An 18,265-nucleotide genomic window follows, 5' to 3' on the forward strand; every position below is an offset into this window, starting at 1 on the left:
AGGAATCTCCATACTGCTTTCCATGGTGGCAGCACCAATTTGCAATCCCACCAACAATGTATGAGTGTACCCTTTTCCCCACATCCTGGCCAACACTTATTACTGCTTGTATTTTTGATAATTGACATTCTGACTGAAGTAAGATGAAATATTAGGGTAGTTTTGATTTGTATTTATCTAATAGCTAGGGATGATGAACATTTTTTCATGTTTGTTGATTGATTGTACTTCTTCTGTGAAGTGTCTGTTCAGTTCCTTAGTCCATTTATTGATCAGATTATTTGCTTTTTGGTGTCAAGTTTTTTGAGTTCTGTATATATTTTGGAGATTAGGGCTCTATCTGAGGTGCATGTGGCAAAGATTTTCTCCCATTCTAAAGGCTCTCTCTTCACATTATTGATTGTTTCCTTTGCTGAATGTGTAACACTGTTTTATTTGTATTTTTAAAAATGTTTTGAGATCATTTTAGATTTTCTTTACCCTTAATTTTAATGTTACATCATTGTGATCAGAGAATATGACTTTTTTTAATATATTCTGGAAATTCATTATGGTTTTCTGGGTGATCTAATACTTGTTCGATTTTAGTAACTGCTTTAGTTTCACTTTAATTTTTTTGTTATGAGGTTATTAGAGTATTATATGTCTGTAGCAGGTTCCAGAGTGGCCAGCTCATATCCCTGAGATTCTAGAGTTTTCAGTAAGCTCCTTCAAACTTCGAACTACCAGGGTCTGCATCACAAAGCTCCTATTGAGCTATTAGAATCCTGTTCTGCTCCTATGCAGCAGGTCAGATGTTCTGATGAATTAACATAAACCCAGTCACTCCCAGTGACTGCTGGAGTGGGGATATTTAGTCATATTTTTTTTTACCATTTCTCAGAGATTTTCCATATGATTAATCTGCAGTAGGTATCTTAGTTATTTACCTTTTATTGAATGTTTTCCCTTCCCATATAAATTCTCATCTCCCCTACTTGCTCTTTGTCTTCTCTAATAAACATAATTAACTGGAATTCTTGTCTTAGAACCTGATTATGGGAGAATTCAAAATAAAATCATACCAATCTTAGTAATAGAGTTTTCTGATCAATTATATTATTAACTACTCTGAAAGATTATGTGACTTATTTGTTAGTTATTTCATGGTGAGTTAAAATCTGTTTTTCATTATTGTATTCTTTTTTTTTGTTGTTGTTCTTGCAGTCTGTTTTAGATTTGACTACTCAGAATTTAAATATTAGTAATAAAGTTTTAACATTAATGTAGCTGGTGATCTTTATAACATGACCTCCTTTTCCTTATTTAAGGATTCTGCATTGCCAAGGATTAATATTGTGGCACAACTCATTTCATACATTTATTTTTAAACCTCTGTAGATATACCTGTTACATACAGTGTATATTCATTAGTGTTATCTGTTTGGCCTTTTATTTCTAATACATCAACTTCTCCCATCTCTATTTATTGGTGTACAAATGCTTGGTCTTCTTATTTTATGCTGTCTTCCATCTTATGTTATATTTTATGGTCAATGCTTTCTTTGTTTTCTTTCTTCTGCTGTGAGAATTTTAAGAATGTGGGCTTCTTTGTTCTAGAGTTTGGTTTTATAATCTTATATGACGGATGATGAATTTTGAAGGATACAAAGAACCTCTTCTCTCTAGGTTGACAAGAGGTGAAAGTCCTTTCATGAAGAGAGATTAATGTGAGCACCTGTACAGGAAGTGATCGTTGTTCTGGAGAGAGAGAGAGAGAGTTAGGTGTAACCTTAGTGAAACACTAGTCTTTTTTCTATTATTGTCCCAGGGAGGAGGGATTACTTAAATGTACAACACTGAAATGGAGTCATTGTAGTTCAGCCATTTAGATTCTTCATGACTTGAAATACCTTAAGATAGCAATAACCCACTTTTCCAAACCCTTTAAAATCTTTCATTAAGTTAATTCAAATTCAAGTACATGTCTTCCATTTTTGAAAACTCAATTTTGAAAAGCTTTATTTTTTTATGATTCTTTCTTTCATTTTGAGATGGGGTTGGAGGTAGGGAATATCAATGATCATTGTCATGGTACTTATAAAGTTAGCCATTTTCCATATAATTGTAATAAAAATCATACTAATGATATCTAACACATAGTCTACTTTACTGTGAAACAAACATTGGTCCATGTTATTTATGTATAATGACTCATTTAGCTTTCATGAATTAAATGAAGATTATATGAAACTATGAATTGTATGTTAATACCATCATAAATTTGCATCTCATATACTGAGTAGCAAGAGGCCGTGTACCAAGAGTCTCACATCTTTGAACAGTAGATCCAGGTATTGAATTCATATATCATGACATTTGGCTTCTCAATGAACCCTCTTAACCAGAATACTGCACATTTTTAGACAAATCATCTTTGAAGAATACTTGTTGGGGGGAGTAAGATAGAATATACATGTTTCACCCTAGTTTTCTCCAGTTATTACACCTAAACCCAGAAAAAAATAAATAAAACAGTAGAAGACTGAAAAGTAAAGAAATGACAGACCAATTTAAGAACTTGAGATTCAAGGAAAGACACAGAATTTAGTCTCATGGGATTTGTTTTCAGCTTCTTTATATGCCAGTGTGCGTGTAGGAAAAGTTCTCAACCAAGAAATGGCAACAGGTGTAGAAAAATAAAAAGATTGACAATGGGAAAAAAACAACAAAATAAGTATTTTTTTTTCTGGCCAGGGGACTGGGAGGGCAATGGATCTCAACTAGGGGTTGAGATTTTGTCCCTAATGGATGTTTGTCAATGTTCAGAGACATTCGTGGTTATTGCTTCTGGGATAGAGGATTTCTACTGCCATCTAATGAGTAGAGGCCAGGAATGTTGTTTACTACCAAAAATGGACAAAGCAGCCCCACATGACAAATAATCAGATGACTCCAAATATCAGTAGTGTCAAGGTTGAGAAATTCTCTTCTAGCTGATCCAATCAGGTATGAACAAACTATGAACCTGTCTACCAAATCTATTCTATCTGTTTTACAAATAATGTTCATGGAATAAGAGTCCAGAGTTCACAGAACTCTGCTTATGTATAATATATGTAGTGGAGGGGGATTATTATGGACAGTTTTAATAAAGATTAGTTTGTTTTCTCTGATAAGTGAATGATGATACATAATGGGGGTGGGAGCGTGGCAGGGGGTAAGAGAAGAATGGAGGAACTTTGGATCATGTATAGGGAAATGAGAGGGGGTGAGGAAGCGGGGTATAAAAAATGGTGGAATGAGACAGACATCATTACCCTATGTACGTCTATGATTACGTGAATGGTGTGAATCTACATCATGTACAACCATAGAAATGAAATGATGTACCCCATCTGTGTACAATGAATCAAAACGCAGTGTGTAAAAATAAAAAAAATAGCAAATAAAAAGATCAACATTTAAAACAAAATATTATTGAAACATATAGAAGGCTAAAAGGGCCCAAGTCTTTTATTTATTTATTTAATTTTTGTTGCACTGATTTCTCTCTGCTCTGATAGTATTCTTTCCTAGATCATCAGACTCTGAAGAAAAGACATTGTGCCTCGAGTGTTCTGTTGTACTTTCCCATGCACTTGTTCCTCTGTTGCAGATGTACTATTTAAATAGTCTATAGGAAATAGGAATGGGTCACTTCTACAAGTGAATATCTTCAAATAAAATATTCTGTTGTCAGGAAAAATGAAATTACATATTAAATTTATTTTCACTGGAAGTATTACTTCCTCACTATGCTCTCATTGCAATTTCTTCATAGGGTAATTTAATATTTAATATACATGTGAACTTATAACATACTGCAAATTCCCCAACAGAGGATATTTGCAGAGTTTATAATTACTTTCTTCTCAAGATACATATTAATTAAAAAGGAGAAAACAGTAACTTCACAGTTGAAAAACAAAACCAACATCACCTTAATCAAGTGTTCAAGATTAATATCGTCAGTAACAGAGCATACTCACATAACGAACAGTTTAATGTGATGTATTGAGAACTCACCTTCCTCTTGGTGGTATTCATAGCCAAACAATACATAATCAGAATTCATCATAAGGAAACATTACACAAATTTGAACTGAAGAACATTGAACAAAATATGTGACCAATAAGTACTCTTTGAAAGTATCATGGTAATGATGCTTCCCCAAGTTTAAAGACTTGACGACTAAATGCAATGTGGGATCCTGGATTGGATCTTGAAAGCTAGACATTACTGTGTAATTAGTGATATTTGAATGAGTTTTATAGATTAATTAGAAGTCTTATAAAAATCAGTGAAAATATCCTGGTTCTAGCAATAATACTCTGGTTATATAAGATAATGATGATATTTGGGCAAGTTTATTAAAGATAAAGGAACTGTGTGCACTATTTCTGCAACTTTTTTGGTTGTATTTATTGCTTTTTTACCCTTCCAATTCTGGTATAGATTGGCTGGACCATGAAGTATGTATTCAATACTTTAAACTTAAATTTTATTTTCCCATACTGTCATCTTTTAAATATTTTTCTAATACTAGATCATGCTTTAATCACCAGTCAATTGTTATTTCATTTTTTTGCATACAAACTTGCAAAAATCCTAATGCCAAACTGTATCTACATTCATTTTTAAAGGCTCTTTACCAGACATCTAGTGGCATGACATTTCCTACTAGAAGTCATGGTGCTAGCAGCTCTCTATAACAATATGAAAATCATTGATCGCACACATAACACCAGCACAGAGAGCTTTAAGGGATTGATATGAATACTGACACATAATTCATATTTATCTTAAGAATCATGAATGTGTATCAGTAACTACAAATATATATATGTGTGTGTGTATATATATATATATATAACTGCTTTTTTAACCATGTTTTATTTTTGTTGTTTTCTTTCATTTGTAGTGAAGTTATCTAAATATAGCACTCAGACAAGTCATTTTGAATTCAATTTTAAAGCTGTCATACTTGATCTTTCCACATTTCCCCTCACCTAAAACAATCTTAGTATGAGATAGAAGTAATTCCACCAGGATCACTTGAAAATTTCCATGTGTATACATTCCATGTGTTTAGTAATTAAAAGAAAAAATAGTTGTTTTGCACTTATAATCTTGATGAGTTATCATGACTTTTCTGAAAATATTTGGTGATGCTATTGTTGAAACCTCTGATCGAAAGTAACAGTATCTTGATCATTCTTTGAATTAAAAAAATGAAATCTAGCCGGGTGCTGTGGCACAGGCCTGTAATCCCAGTAGCCCAAGAGGCTGAGACAAGGAGGATCATGAGTTCAAAGCCAGCCTCAGCAAAAGTGAGATGCTAAGCAACTTGGTGAGACCCTGTCTATAAATAAAATACAAAACAGGGCTGGGGATGTGACTCAGTTTTCAAGTGCCCCTGAGTTCAAACCCCTGTTATTCCCCCACCCCACAAATAAAATAAAATCTAAATTTAAAATTCTGTTATTTGGAAGCAGCAAGTCTATGGATATGTCAGTATTTTATTGATATGTGACTTCATATTTAATCAGAAATTACCTTCAAATTTAAATGCATCATTGTATAGCTAAAAATGGCATTACCTCCTTTAATTACTAAATCTTAAATAGCTAAATTCATTATTTTAAAATATTAAGAAAGCTCCAATATTGTGAATCAACTTGCACTCAAGAATTACTGCAAAATGGAAGGTGACAGTAAAGAAAGTCAGAATAGACTCCTAGTGAAGAGGAAGCTTGGACATCTTCTAGTTGTGGTTAAAATAATGGATCTGGTTTGCTAACATAGAAAAGTTCTTAAATGAAATAAGGTAATTCTCATCGAAAGGAATTCCCTGAGACTGGGGCTGTAGCTCAGTGGTAGATGAGCTAGCATGTTTGAGGCACTGGGTTTGATCCTCAGCATCACATAAAAATAAATAAATAAAACAAAGATATTATGTCCATCTATAACTAAAAATAATATGAAAAAAGAAATTCCCTAACAGTTCAGTAGAATATCTGCAATAAATGAAAATGCATTAGGTAACCCACTTGAAAATTTGTCATCCTTTAGTGAGGCCCTAAACAACTTAGTGAGACCCTGTCTGAAAATAAAAATATAACAGAAAAACTGGGAATGTTACCCAGTAGTTAAGTGCCCCTGAGTTGAATCTCTGGTATCAAAATAATAATAATAATTATAGCAATAATAATAACAATAATAATAACTTTTTATTTAAAAGTTGTTTTTTTTTTAATTTTATCATCCTGTGGGTGATTCCTATAGTGGAAACTTATTTTAAAATTATTCTCCTAAGTTATCCATCTATAATTTTCAATAGCATTTAAAATTTTTATTTCAAGGGACTTAAAAAATATTCAAATATAAACTTGAAATTTATTTAAATCAATTGAATTTATAGATATTTTATAGACTGATCAGAAATTCCAATTGGTCTCAAAATATGATGTAAAATTTATTTAATGGTTCAACTCCCAAAAAATGGAAGATTTTTTCTCTTCTTTTTTTCAGGGGTGGGTGGGTACCAGGGATTGAACTCAGGGGCACTCGACCACTGAAACATATCCCCAGCCCTATTTTGTATTTTATTTAGAGACAGTCTCACTGAGTAACTTAGTGCCTCACTTTTGCCCGGGCTGACTTTGAACTCTCAATCCTCCTGCCTCAGACTCCCATTTTTTTCTTCATTTTAATGATAGTATGCCAAAGTTTCCAAGTTTAATGCTGCAATTCTGTATGTTTTTTCTCCTTTGGAGAATGTAGTAAACATTTTCTGTCATGATTGTTTGTATTGTTCTTTTTGTTATTTTATACACAGCATATATTTTGTTATTATTCTAAAGAACAAATAAAAGAAGCAATAGTATAGATGTTCAAATTTATATATGTCAGGTATTAAATTAGATGTAAACAACCTAGATACTCGATTTTAAAAGTTATTGATATAAGTATACAAATATATATTGTAAGGCCCCCAAAAAGGAAACCCCAACTCTGTCCCATGGATGGATGGCAACCCCAATCAACCGCAGGAGGCGTCACTTGATGCAAACCGCAAGAGGTGTTTATTCCAGCGCGCTGGGACCCAACTCCAGGAGTCGAGTCCCCAGCAGAAAATCTTGTAGGTTTATAAAGGCAGAAACCACACAACGGGAGGGGTCACACATGAAAGGGGGAAAAGGGGGAACAAAGCTGCCAGGAAATTTCAAAGGGGATCTGGGTTTGCTGACAAAATGTTTCACAATGTTTTACAACAGGCTGTAGATTCTGGTCAATAGTTTCTGGTAATCCTACTGTTTGAGCACTATCTGGCTATCAGGCTCAATTTACTCTTTTACTCTCTGTTTGGGAACAGAGAACAGCTTTAAGGGCTTTGTTCCCATTACTGGGAGGGAAACCTTAGGGAGTTGAGATAAAACAGACAGCTTAAAAAAATGTCCATTCTTTCAATATAAATATGCACATATAAACACACACACACACATATATTTATATAATATTAAAAGCAAATGCTTGGCCTTTAGGAAAGTTTGGAGAAAATGTACAAAGGAAAAAAGAAAGGTGATATTGTTATTATTATATCAGACATGACATATTTAAGCAATTAATTTTATTTGGATAAAGGGTTTATTTCATAGCATAACAAAGAGACTGAAACCAATATATACTGAATATATATATATATTATAATATAGCCTCAATTTCCACAAAAATAGGAAATGGAAGACAAAAAGGGGATTCAGAAAAATAATTGCAATGAAATTAAACTTGCCTGTTTCTGAAACTATAGAAGCAACAAGGGAATAAAATAGGAAGAAACCAGAATATTTAAACAATATTTTCTTAATTGATATACATAGAATAGATATAAGGACTGCAGATTACATATTCTGTTCAAGTACCCATGAAAACAAAAAATTAACCATACACCAAACCATTAGGCAAGATTTGATAATACGCAAATGATTAATACACAATATATTCTATGACTAGAGTAGAATTAAACTAAAAATGAGCTAGAAATTTAGTTAACCTCAAATTAAGCATTTTCAGTATTTTGCATAGATTGCTTGCTTGTTTGTTTTAGTTTTTGCAGTGACTAAGAATCAAATCCAGGAGCTCCTGCTTGTTAGCCATGTGCTCTACCACTGAGTTATAGCCCCAAACCAAATGGTTAGTTTTGATTGTATGCTGGGTTTTCTGTATGAAGTCATGTAGACATAATTGGAAATCCTAAGACACTTTATCTTCCTCCAGAGAGTGTGTGTTTTTCTGCTAATGAGAGATAATTAAATTGGGACAGTTTATCTCATAGCAATCAGAGTTTGAGATCTCTGGAAGCTAGTTTCATGAAGAGGTCATTTCTGGTTCACATGGACGCTTAAGCCATATCCCTTCAGGGATACCAAAAGAATCCCTGGGATATTTTACACGCCTATTTTCTTCAGAGGATCTTTAGTCTGTTTCTGTCCCCTGGGTTGGGTGAGACTACCAAAGTCCTATTCAGCTGCTTAGCTTCTTGGTTACAACATTCTGCTTTGCCCTAATATTCTCAATCACCTCCTTTCACCCAGCAAAACATTAAAAGTAAAGCAGTACCGGGTATCTTTCTCACCACATGGGTGACTTATGAGATCGTGTCCCCTAAGATCCTTGCATATTTGGATTTCTATTTTCAAATAAATGTTTTTAATATTGTTTTCCCAGTTTTTCTAGATGTCCTCAGCAGGACAGGTGTGCTGAAACAGTATATTCTGATGTTACTGGAAGCAGACATATTCACAAATCTTTTATTTTTTTTTCCACAATGTGCTTCAGTTTGTAGAATTTTATCCAAAAAAATATATAAAATTAAGAAATTAAACAATTTATTGTAAGTCATATAATCCTCACTGGCAGTGAATCTTTTTGTCATAATTTTAAAAAATTCTTTCAATAAATCTTGTTTAATCTATTCCATAAACTTTTTTTTTCAGTACATATGCACTGGGCATGACCCATCAACTGTATTTATATTACAGATATACTACCTAATGGGAAAATTGTCAAGTAAATGAGATTTATATAATAGATACTGATATGTACATGTTCTTGTATTAGCACATATTAATGTAACTAAATCATACATTAGATATTGTGGAAACTATCAGGGAGCTCATGAAAATTTTATCTAATAAGTTACAACCTCTGATGAAAATATCAGTGGTATACTAAGCCCTCCAATATGCGATCATTTATACATTGGAATGCTCTTGTGATCAAGGCAGACTGGGTAAATCAGGGCACTTCATTACTTTTCTTCTAAAAAGAACTTAAAAAGTAGCAGGAGACAGGAGGCAGAATGGAGGGAGAGAGATTAGAGAACTAACAAATTAGTGAAGGCAAATAAATATTACAGAGCAAAGAGCCACAGAAATGAACCGAGCATTTGCAGCTGTCTTTCTTCTTGATATCCACAGATTCATGTGGTTGCTTACTTAGTGGCTGAACATTAAATCAAACTGATTTTCAATAATTTCACCAGAATACTGGGAAAAGTAGAATTCAGGACTCATTTCCAGTGTCTGTATGATAGAAGTGTATAAATTCTGAAGGATCTGAGTGGGCCACTGAAGACTATCATTTGACATCTATGTTAGACATGAAATAAAACATTTTGGCCAGGTACTAAAGCCAAATTTTGAATTATTTGAATGTCTGATTGAATTAAGGGTCAGTGAAAATGATAGTGCTATTAAATGTTCAGCAAGAGTGAAATGAAATATGAATTACCTCTAAATTTTCATACAGAATTTCTGTAATATAAATAAAAACAAACAGAATAATCACAAGGAAAAATGTGACCAAAATTCAATCAACACAAATATAAAAATAGATACACATGATAACCAAATAATAGAGCTCAGGCATGCAATTTAAAATGCCTAATATGTCCAAAGAAATAAAATACAAAATGGAGAATTCAGCAAATAACTGGAAATTTCAAAAAGAATCATGTTTAGCTTTATATACTTTGATGTTCTGTCATTAGGTACCCAAATATTTAGGCTTCTGGTATTTATGTGAAATGGATCCTTTAACAATGAAACATCCTTTACTATCTCGAATAGTACACCTTTTCTTAAAGTACATTTTATGCAGCATTGCCATAACCATTCCAGCTTTCTTTTGCTTACTTTGGTCTACTATGTATTTTTACATACTATTATTTTCAACCTGTGTCTTTTAATATGTTGTTGCATGTAAACAGCATGTAAAGACTTGCTCTTTGATTCATAGTCTGACAATCTCTGCTTTTAATTGGAATATTTAGGCCTTTCAAAATTTAAGGTCATTATTAATGCGGTGTTTTTAAAGTTGACCATCTTAAGCTTCATTTTATGTTTTTCTCTTTTTATTTCTCTATTCTCCATTTTGTGGCTAATTTTGAGGTTATTGAACATTTTTATTATTCGAATTACCTATTTGATTTTTGTCTAACATTTTTTAAATTCCATGCATTATTTGATGTCTTTTCTTTTGAAAGACATACTTTATGAATCCTCTGCAAGGATTCTGAACAAACCTTAGCAATTCTTTCATAGTTACAACATGCAGCATTTGTGATGCTACTTACATTCCAAGACTGAATATATATATATAAAATTTATAATTATATTCATAATATTTTATATTCATTACATTTATATTTATTTTATATTTATTATAAATATTTTATATTTAAATATTTAATATTCTAAATATTATATTTTAAAATTTTATATTTATTATTAATATTTAATGATATATTATTATTTATATTTAATAATATATTTATATATTATATATATAATATCCTCAAGATACATAGTCAAAAATGAGGCAAATTGTAAACTTTCAGATTTGTACCCAGGTGTATAAACATATTTTTTCTCTCAATATATATGCATGTTCACATTTGGTAATACTTTTGTTAGCTAGTCAAAGTTATTTCTTCAAAGGGATAATTATTTTCATTTTTTTTTAATTTTGCAATGAGCAAATGCAATATTTGTAATTAATAAAATTGAAATAGTCTCTTGATGGCATACATATTAAAAATTATTTTGAAATATCTTTGATCCTGCTTTTTTGTCTACAGACTCTGTGTGTGTGTGTGTGTGTGTGTGTGTGTGTGTGATTATTGATACATAGTATTTTCATGTTGACAAATTTATGCAATATATGCAATATGTAGGCTAATTTGTCTGACTTCCTTCACTTGAAACAGTGTTTTTGAGATCTGTACATGCTTTAATACACATCAGAAAAATCAGTTCCTTTTCATTACCAAATCAGAATTCCATTGTATATTTATACAATATATTTTTCACCAATTGGTGGAAATTTTGGTTCCTTTTACAGTTTGACTATTATAAATAAATTAGGTATGAACATTTTTAGAAGTCTTCACATGAACATAAGCTTTCATTTCTCTTAAATAAATATCTAGTTACACTTATTTCTTCTTTTAGATTATTTTGGCACCCTTGACAAAAATTAACTCATTACATTTCGATATTTTCTGTTCTCTGTAACTCTTATGCTAATAATATACCTTTTTGAATATTCAAACTTTGTAGAAATTCCTGGAATTCCTGGAATCAGGTAGTAAAGAAATTTTAACATTGTTCTTTAATTATTTTTATTTATTTACTTATTTACTTACTTATTTATTTATATTTGCATTATTGGAGATTTGACCTGGGATGCTTTACCACTGAGGTACATATTCAGCCTTTTTAATTATTTTAAATTTTTTTTTTAAATTTGAGACAGAGTCTCACTAAGTTGTCAGTCTGTCTTTAAATTTGGTTACCTTTCTGCCTCAGTCTCCTGGACCACTGGATTTATAGGCATGTGCCACCGTGCCCAGCTGTTTTTCGATTTTTTTCAAAAAAGTATTTGGGTTTTATAGGTCTTTTGTACTTCCATATTAATATTAGAATAATTTTGGAAATACATAGAGATCTGATGACATTTTATTGGAATTTAATCTTTGAATCAAATTAGAAAAATTGGTATCTTGTTGCTAGACAATTTTCAAATGCAAAAAATGTGTTCGACTCTATTTTTATCTTCTTTGGCATTCTCTGCAACCTTTGTAATTTTCATTTATAGTTCTTACATACTTTTGCTACTTTTTCTGTAGGTATTTCTAGTTTTTGCTGCTGTTTTTGTTTTAAACCTCATTTGGATAGTGATTAGTGGGCATATAGACCTGCAAATAAATATGATTTTAATTAATAAAAATCGTACAAATTTCTTATGTATAACCTATTATTTTGAAATATGTATATGTTGTGTAATGGTTAAATCAAGCTAATTAGCATATGTATTAACTCATACATATTTTTTGTGGTGATAACCTTAGCAATTTTAAAGAATACAATATATTATTATTAATTATAGTCACCATGTAATACAATGTATCTCTTGAAATTATTCCTTCTATCTAAATGGAATTTTGTATCTTTGACCAACATGTCCCTCAACACTTTGGTGCCAAAGGTTTTAATTACTATTTCCATGAGTTCAACTTTCATCAGATTCTACATACAAATGAGATTATGTGGTATTTGTCTTTTTTTTTTTTTTGCATATGCCTTATTTAGCTTTACATAATTCTCCAATTTCATCCACGTTGTTGGAAATGATAAAATTTTCTTCTTTTAAAAAAATCTGAATACTATTACATTGTGTTATATATACCACCTTTTCTTTATCCATTCATCTATTAATGAGCATTTCCATTGATTCTATATCTTGGCTATTGTGAGTAATGCTGTAATGAACATGATAGTGCATTGTTTTGATATGCCTATTTCCATTGGATATATACCCAATAGTGGGATTGCCAATATGGTAATTCTATTTTAAATTTTTGGAAGAACTATCATAGTATTTTTCATAGTGCAAACACTTAACATACTTCACATTGCTACCAACAGTGTGCATGCATTCCCTTTTCTCCACATCTTTACCAGCACTTCATATCCTTGTCTTTTTATAATAGCCTTTTTATTGGTTCTTTTTAGTTATACATGACAGTAGAACTTATTTTGACATAATTATACAAGCATGGAATATTTCTTATTATGGGGATGATGATATGACATTTCATTGTGGTTATAACTTGAATTTCTCTGATAATTAGTGATTTCAAGCATTTTTTTCATATACTTTTTGGCCATTCATGTTTTCTTTTGAGAAATGGCTCTTTAGATCCTTTGCCAGGTTTTTAATTGGGTATTATTTTCCTAATAGTGATTTGAGTTTCTTATAGATTTTACTTATTAACTTTTTAAAGCATGAATGGTTTCAAAATATATGTTCACATTCCATAGGTTATGTTTCTCCTCTCTTGACTAATAATAGAAACTTTTTAAAATTATTTTGTAGTTGTAGATGGACAGCATGCCTTTATTTTATTTGCTCATTTTTTATGTGATGCTGAGGATCAAACCCAGTGCCTAACACATGCTAGGCAAGTGTTCTGCCACTGAGCCACAGTCACAGCCCAATAGAACTTTTTTTAGCTTGACTTAATTCCACCTTTTATTTTTTATTTTGTTGTTTATGCTTTTGAGGTGTTATCCAAAAAATTGCTGCCCAGGTCAATGTCAGAGATTTGATCTTATGCTTTCTTCTAGTAGTTTTACAGTATTAAGTCTTACATTTAAGTCTTTGTCCACTTTTAGTGTAAGTGTCCAATTTCATTGTTTTGCAAGTGGATATGCAATTGTGCCAACACCATTTTCTGAAAAATCTGTCCTCTCCCAAGAATGTGTTCTTAGCGATTGTTGAAAGTCAATTGATGATACATGTATAGGTTGATTTGAAGGCTCTTCATTCTGTTCCAATGGTCTTTGTGTCTGTTTTTATGCCAATCCCATGATACTTTGTTTACTACAACTTTGTAGACAGCTAATGGAATAATATTATATTCATTTTTGGTGTTGTTTCCTTGGTTTTTCATAGTTTTGTGTTGTGTTGCATTAATGTTTGAACATTTGAAAAAATAGGAATTTACTGCATTCTTTATAGACTAGCTTTATATGAGCCTTTTACTAGTCAACCATCTTGAATGATCCCAGGGCAGGTCCTTGGTGTGGTGGAGTCTGAGGGTAGGCTGGCCTGGTGTCTGAGCCAGCACAGGTGGATGGACCTCCTAGCTAGATCAGAGGGATTGGGCCTAAAGCTTGAGATCTATTTCAACAGGGTCCAGCCTGAGGTCTGATTCTACAGGAGTTCACCCAGTGTTGGGTAGGCTTTTAGCCTAGGTCTACAAGGGATAACTAGGCACCAGGCTGAACTGGAACCACTTTGATGGCCTTGGAACTTCGATCCACAGGTGCTGGTCTGGTTCTAGAGTAGGCCTACAGCCTGAATCTGTGAAGTAGGTCTGAGCACTGGGTCCATGGCAATTGGCCTTGAGCCCAGATCTTCAGGAGTAGTCTTAGAGTCTCTGTGCATTAGTTCTGACCTGGAATTGTGGTTTTCTGGGGTGGGTCAGAATCCTGGGTCTGCTAGAACAGGTTGGTACCCTGGATCTTCTGGAGCCTGAGGCTGTAGGAACCTCTCCAAGTCCTGTGGTTGACCTAGTGCTGAGACAGTGTGGATCTTAATTCTTCAGTGGCTAGTCTGATGCCTTGAATCCTGGGTGCTGGCCTTGACTAAAGCCAATGGGACTGACCTGGATGGAGCTTGGGGATATAGGAAGTGGTCAGAGACTGTCTGCTTGTGCTAGCCTAGAGACTGTGTGTACATGTGCTGACCTTGAAGCTAAGTCTACATGAGCTAGCCTACATTCTGGGGCCATGGAGACTGGCTTCTGACCTGGGAACACAGGGATAGTTCTTGAACCTACATTCACAGGGGCCATTACAACACTGAAGAGTACTAAGACAGACCTGGATGCTGGATCTACTGGATTGTGGACCTGTAGGTGCTGGCCTAGAGAATCACACTGCAGGAACTGACCTGGTACGGAGCAGTTCTGTGTGGCAGTGTGGAGACCAAGACAGCCTCATAGGTCTGGAGCCTAAAACTGAGGGATCTGGGGTGGACTAGAAGCCCTATCCATGGGTATCAGTCTTGAATCTTAGGTTGAGGGTGCTGCCTGGTCCTGGGTTTTACTGGGATGATCTGGTGTTGGAATCTGAGGCAAAATCCAATGTCTTGTGCTCATTTCCTCCTTTTTGCCCCACATGGAGGGTTTCTGTCTCCACACTATGCTACCTGAGGTTGGTGAATGTAAGATGTAGATAATGTAAATCTGTCCTTCCTACCTACTTTAATGTATCTTTTCTTATTTTTTGCTATACGGAGGTCTATAATCTCTTGCTTGGTTCCCTTAGCTTCGTGAAGGTATTTTTTTTCTGTGTGGATAATTGTTTGAATTTATATTTCTGTGGGAGGATAAGCTCTGGAGAATCTTATTTCTTTATTTTACTGACATTAGTCTTCAGCCAATTGATTTTTATGAACAGATCTGTATCCCGTAAATTTTACGAGTTCACTTAGAAGTTCTGTTATCTTTCTTGTGTATTCCTTCAGCTTATCTATGTATGTGATAATGCCATCACTGAAAACAGACATTTATAATCATCTTTTCTAATCTATATACATTTTATTTCTTTTTGCTGAACTATCAACAACTCCTATTTCAATATTGAGTATAAGTGATAAAATCAATACTGTTGTCTTGTTCCCAAACCTGTGGGGAATAATTCAGTTGTTCACTTTTTAATATTATGCTATCTATAGGTTTTTTCATTGGTTCACTTAATTAAGATGAGGAAATTCCCTTCTATTGTTTGTTAGGTGGATATAAATTATCCTTCAAGATCACAGCTATGGCATCACCTTAAATAGTTGCTGAGAATATACTTCAGGTAGTTAAATAACACATATTGTTGACTGTATTGATATGATTAAAACATGAGATAATAGAATTTGTTTCAAGGATGGCATTTTCTCATATTTATTTAATGTGTATAATATCTATGACCACTCTTTTATCTTCACATATATAAACTAAGTAAAAATTATCCTACCAGAGGTTATTGCTATAATTAAACGACATGAAGTTTAGGAAAGTATATTATAAACTATGAGGAACTCCAGAGTCATTTAATTATTTGTTTCTATTTAGAAAATTGATGCATATTTCTCTGATATTTCTGAGTACAGTTAAGGTTTAGTTTGATTGCTGTTCTCAGTACTTATGCAAAATGACAGTAATTTTGGAATAAGCACATCTTTTTCTAAGTTGTTGAAAACTGCGTTGAACAATGTTGCCAAATCTTTATCAGAAGGAATAAGCAATGCTTTCGATAGGAAGTGATCAGGAAATAAAGAAAAACCCTATATATCATATTCAAAAGATATCTAAGCTCAGAAACAAAGCATTATTTTCTTCAAAATCTTTGCAATGATAAAATCTTTTATCCTCTCTAAATTTTACCTGTCTCTAATAGTTAGCAATTATTTCCTGGGCATTCATCCTAGATTGTTGCTAAGCAATGACTACAAGCTTGTATCATCTCATTTTACCATTTGCTACATAAAATTTCTTGCATAGATTCTGTGCCAAAATATTGCTTTACATTCTAAAAAATTAATAAAGTATACTTATATTATGTAGGATTTAGTGTAACTTTTCCAATGTAACACATTCTTTAGGGAGAAAGAATGAAATTTGTTGAGTCATTGACTTACAGAATTCATTCAATTTGTAGTTGCTTTTTCAGTAACTACACACACACACACACACACACACACACACACACATAAACTCAACGAGATCTATAAAAGCAAAGATCGCATCACCACTATGACATATGGTTCATCTGATTTGATTCAGCTCATTTCTCTGGGAGAGAGGTCTATTCAGAACTGGATTTTTTCTGCTTGTTTTGAATGTGCTAAAAATCCAATTATGAACACTTGGACACCATTTTCTAATATAATTTTTGGTTTTATTTTTCTATTTTATAAACATAATTTTTGTTTTTTGTGAATTAACTAAACCATACAGACTTCTTGCTATAGTGGTAATGATACTGGCAATCACAGCAAAAGGGGCCAAATCTTGGATGGAGGCTTAATGAGTTCTTGAGCAAATAATTAAATTTCTACAAATCTCATCTAACTTTATTGGCATGAAAGTAATTATGTATAATTATGAGAGTAATTATTTTCTTATAAACCAAAGAAAATATAAAAAATGTGTGCAGTCCTACAAAACAGGTTTATCATTAAATAATCACCCAACATACAATGATCAAGGTCTCTTCCTGGAGCAGGGTAACATCTTTTCCTTTATTCCCTCTTTTACTGTTAGAGACTTTAAATGCATTTAAATTTTTACACATAATAGAGTTTATTCCTGGGTTTCCTCTTCTATTTTATTAGTCTATTTCTGTACCATACTTTTGTTTGTATTAAATAATAATTTTAGTACCTCTTAGTCAAGGTTCCTAGCAATCTTAATTGCCAAAATTCTATTATGTTGCTTTTGCTTCTCATTCTTCTCTATGCATTTGAGAATGATTTCAGTTAATGAGAAATTAATTCTACTCTGACAAAACTACACATGTTTCAAAACAGATATTTGTGGGCAGAATGGGTAGAAAGAGGCAGTGACTCACCATGTTTTGGAAAACAATATTATGGTTCTTCATTTATGTACTTGGCCTTGTTCCTTAGGGGGAAAATATGCAACTTAAACAACAGAAGGGGCTTCCCCCATGTACCTGAATGACTGAAGTATTGCACTATTATTTTCTTTGGCAAATGAATCATGTCTCATTGCTGTTTAACCTTTAGGAGACCAATACATGAAGACTTCTGGGTATACAAGTTTTTCTTTTTATATTCAGCTAGGAAACACTAATAATTATAAAAATGGAACAAAATCATTAAGTGATACCTCCCTCTGAAATTTACTTAAATGCTATATTTTTCTCTGTTGTTGAAAAAAATTGTCACCCAATTAATACTCAGCAAGTGAGACAGTATTAATGGTTTGAAAAGACAAATGATAAATCAAAAATTGATTCTGCTTGAAGACTATATTGCATGATATCTGCATAAATAATTGTAATGTATATTAGAATGTGGTAAGTGCCTAAATGAAGAGTCACTAGGAATTTTGGAACTTTAGAGAAAAAAGAAATAATGTCATAGAGAGCAATATCA

Source organism: Sciurus vulgaris, assembly GCF_902686455.1.
Source record: "Sciurus vulgaris genome assembly, chromosome: X".
Lineage (NCBI taxonomy): Eukaryota > Metazoa > Chordata > Mammalia > Rodentia > Sciuridae > Sciurus > Sciurus vulgaris.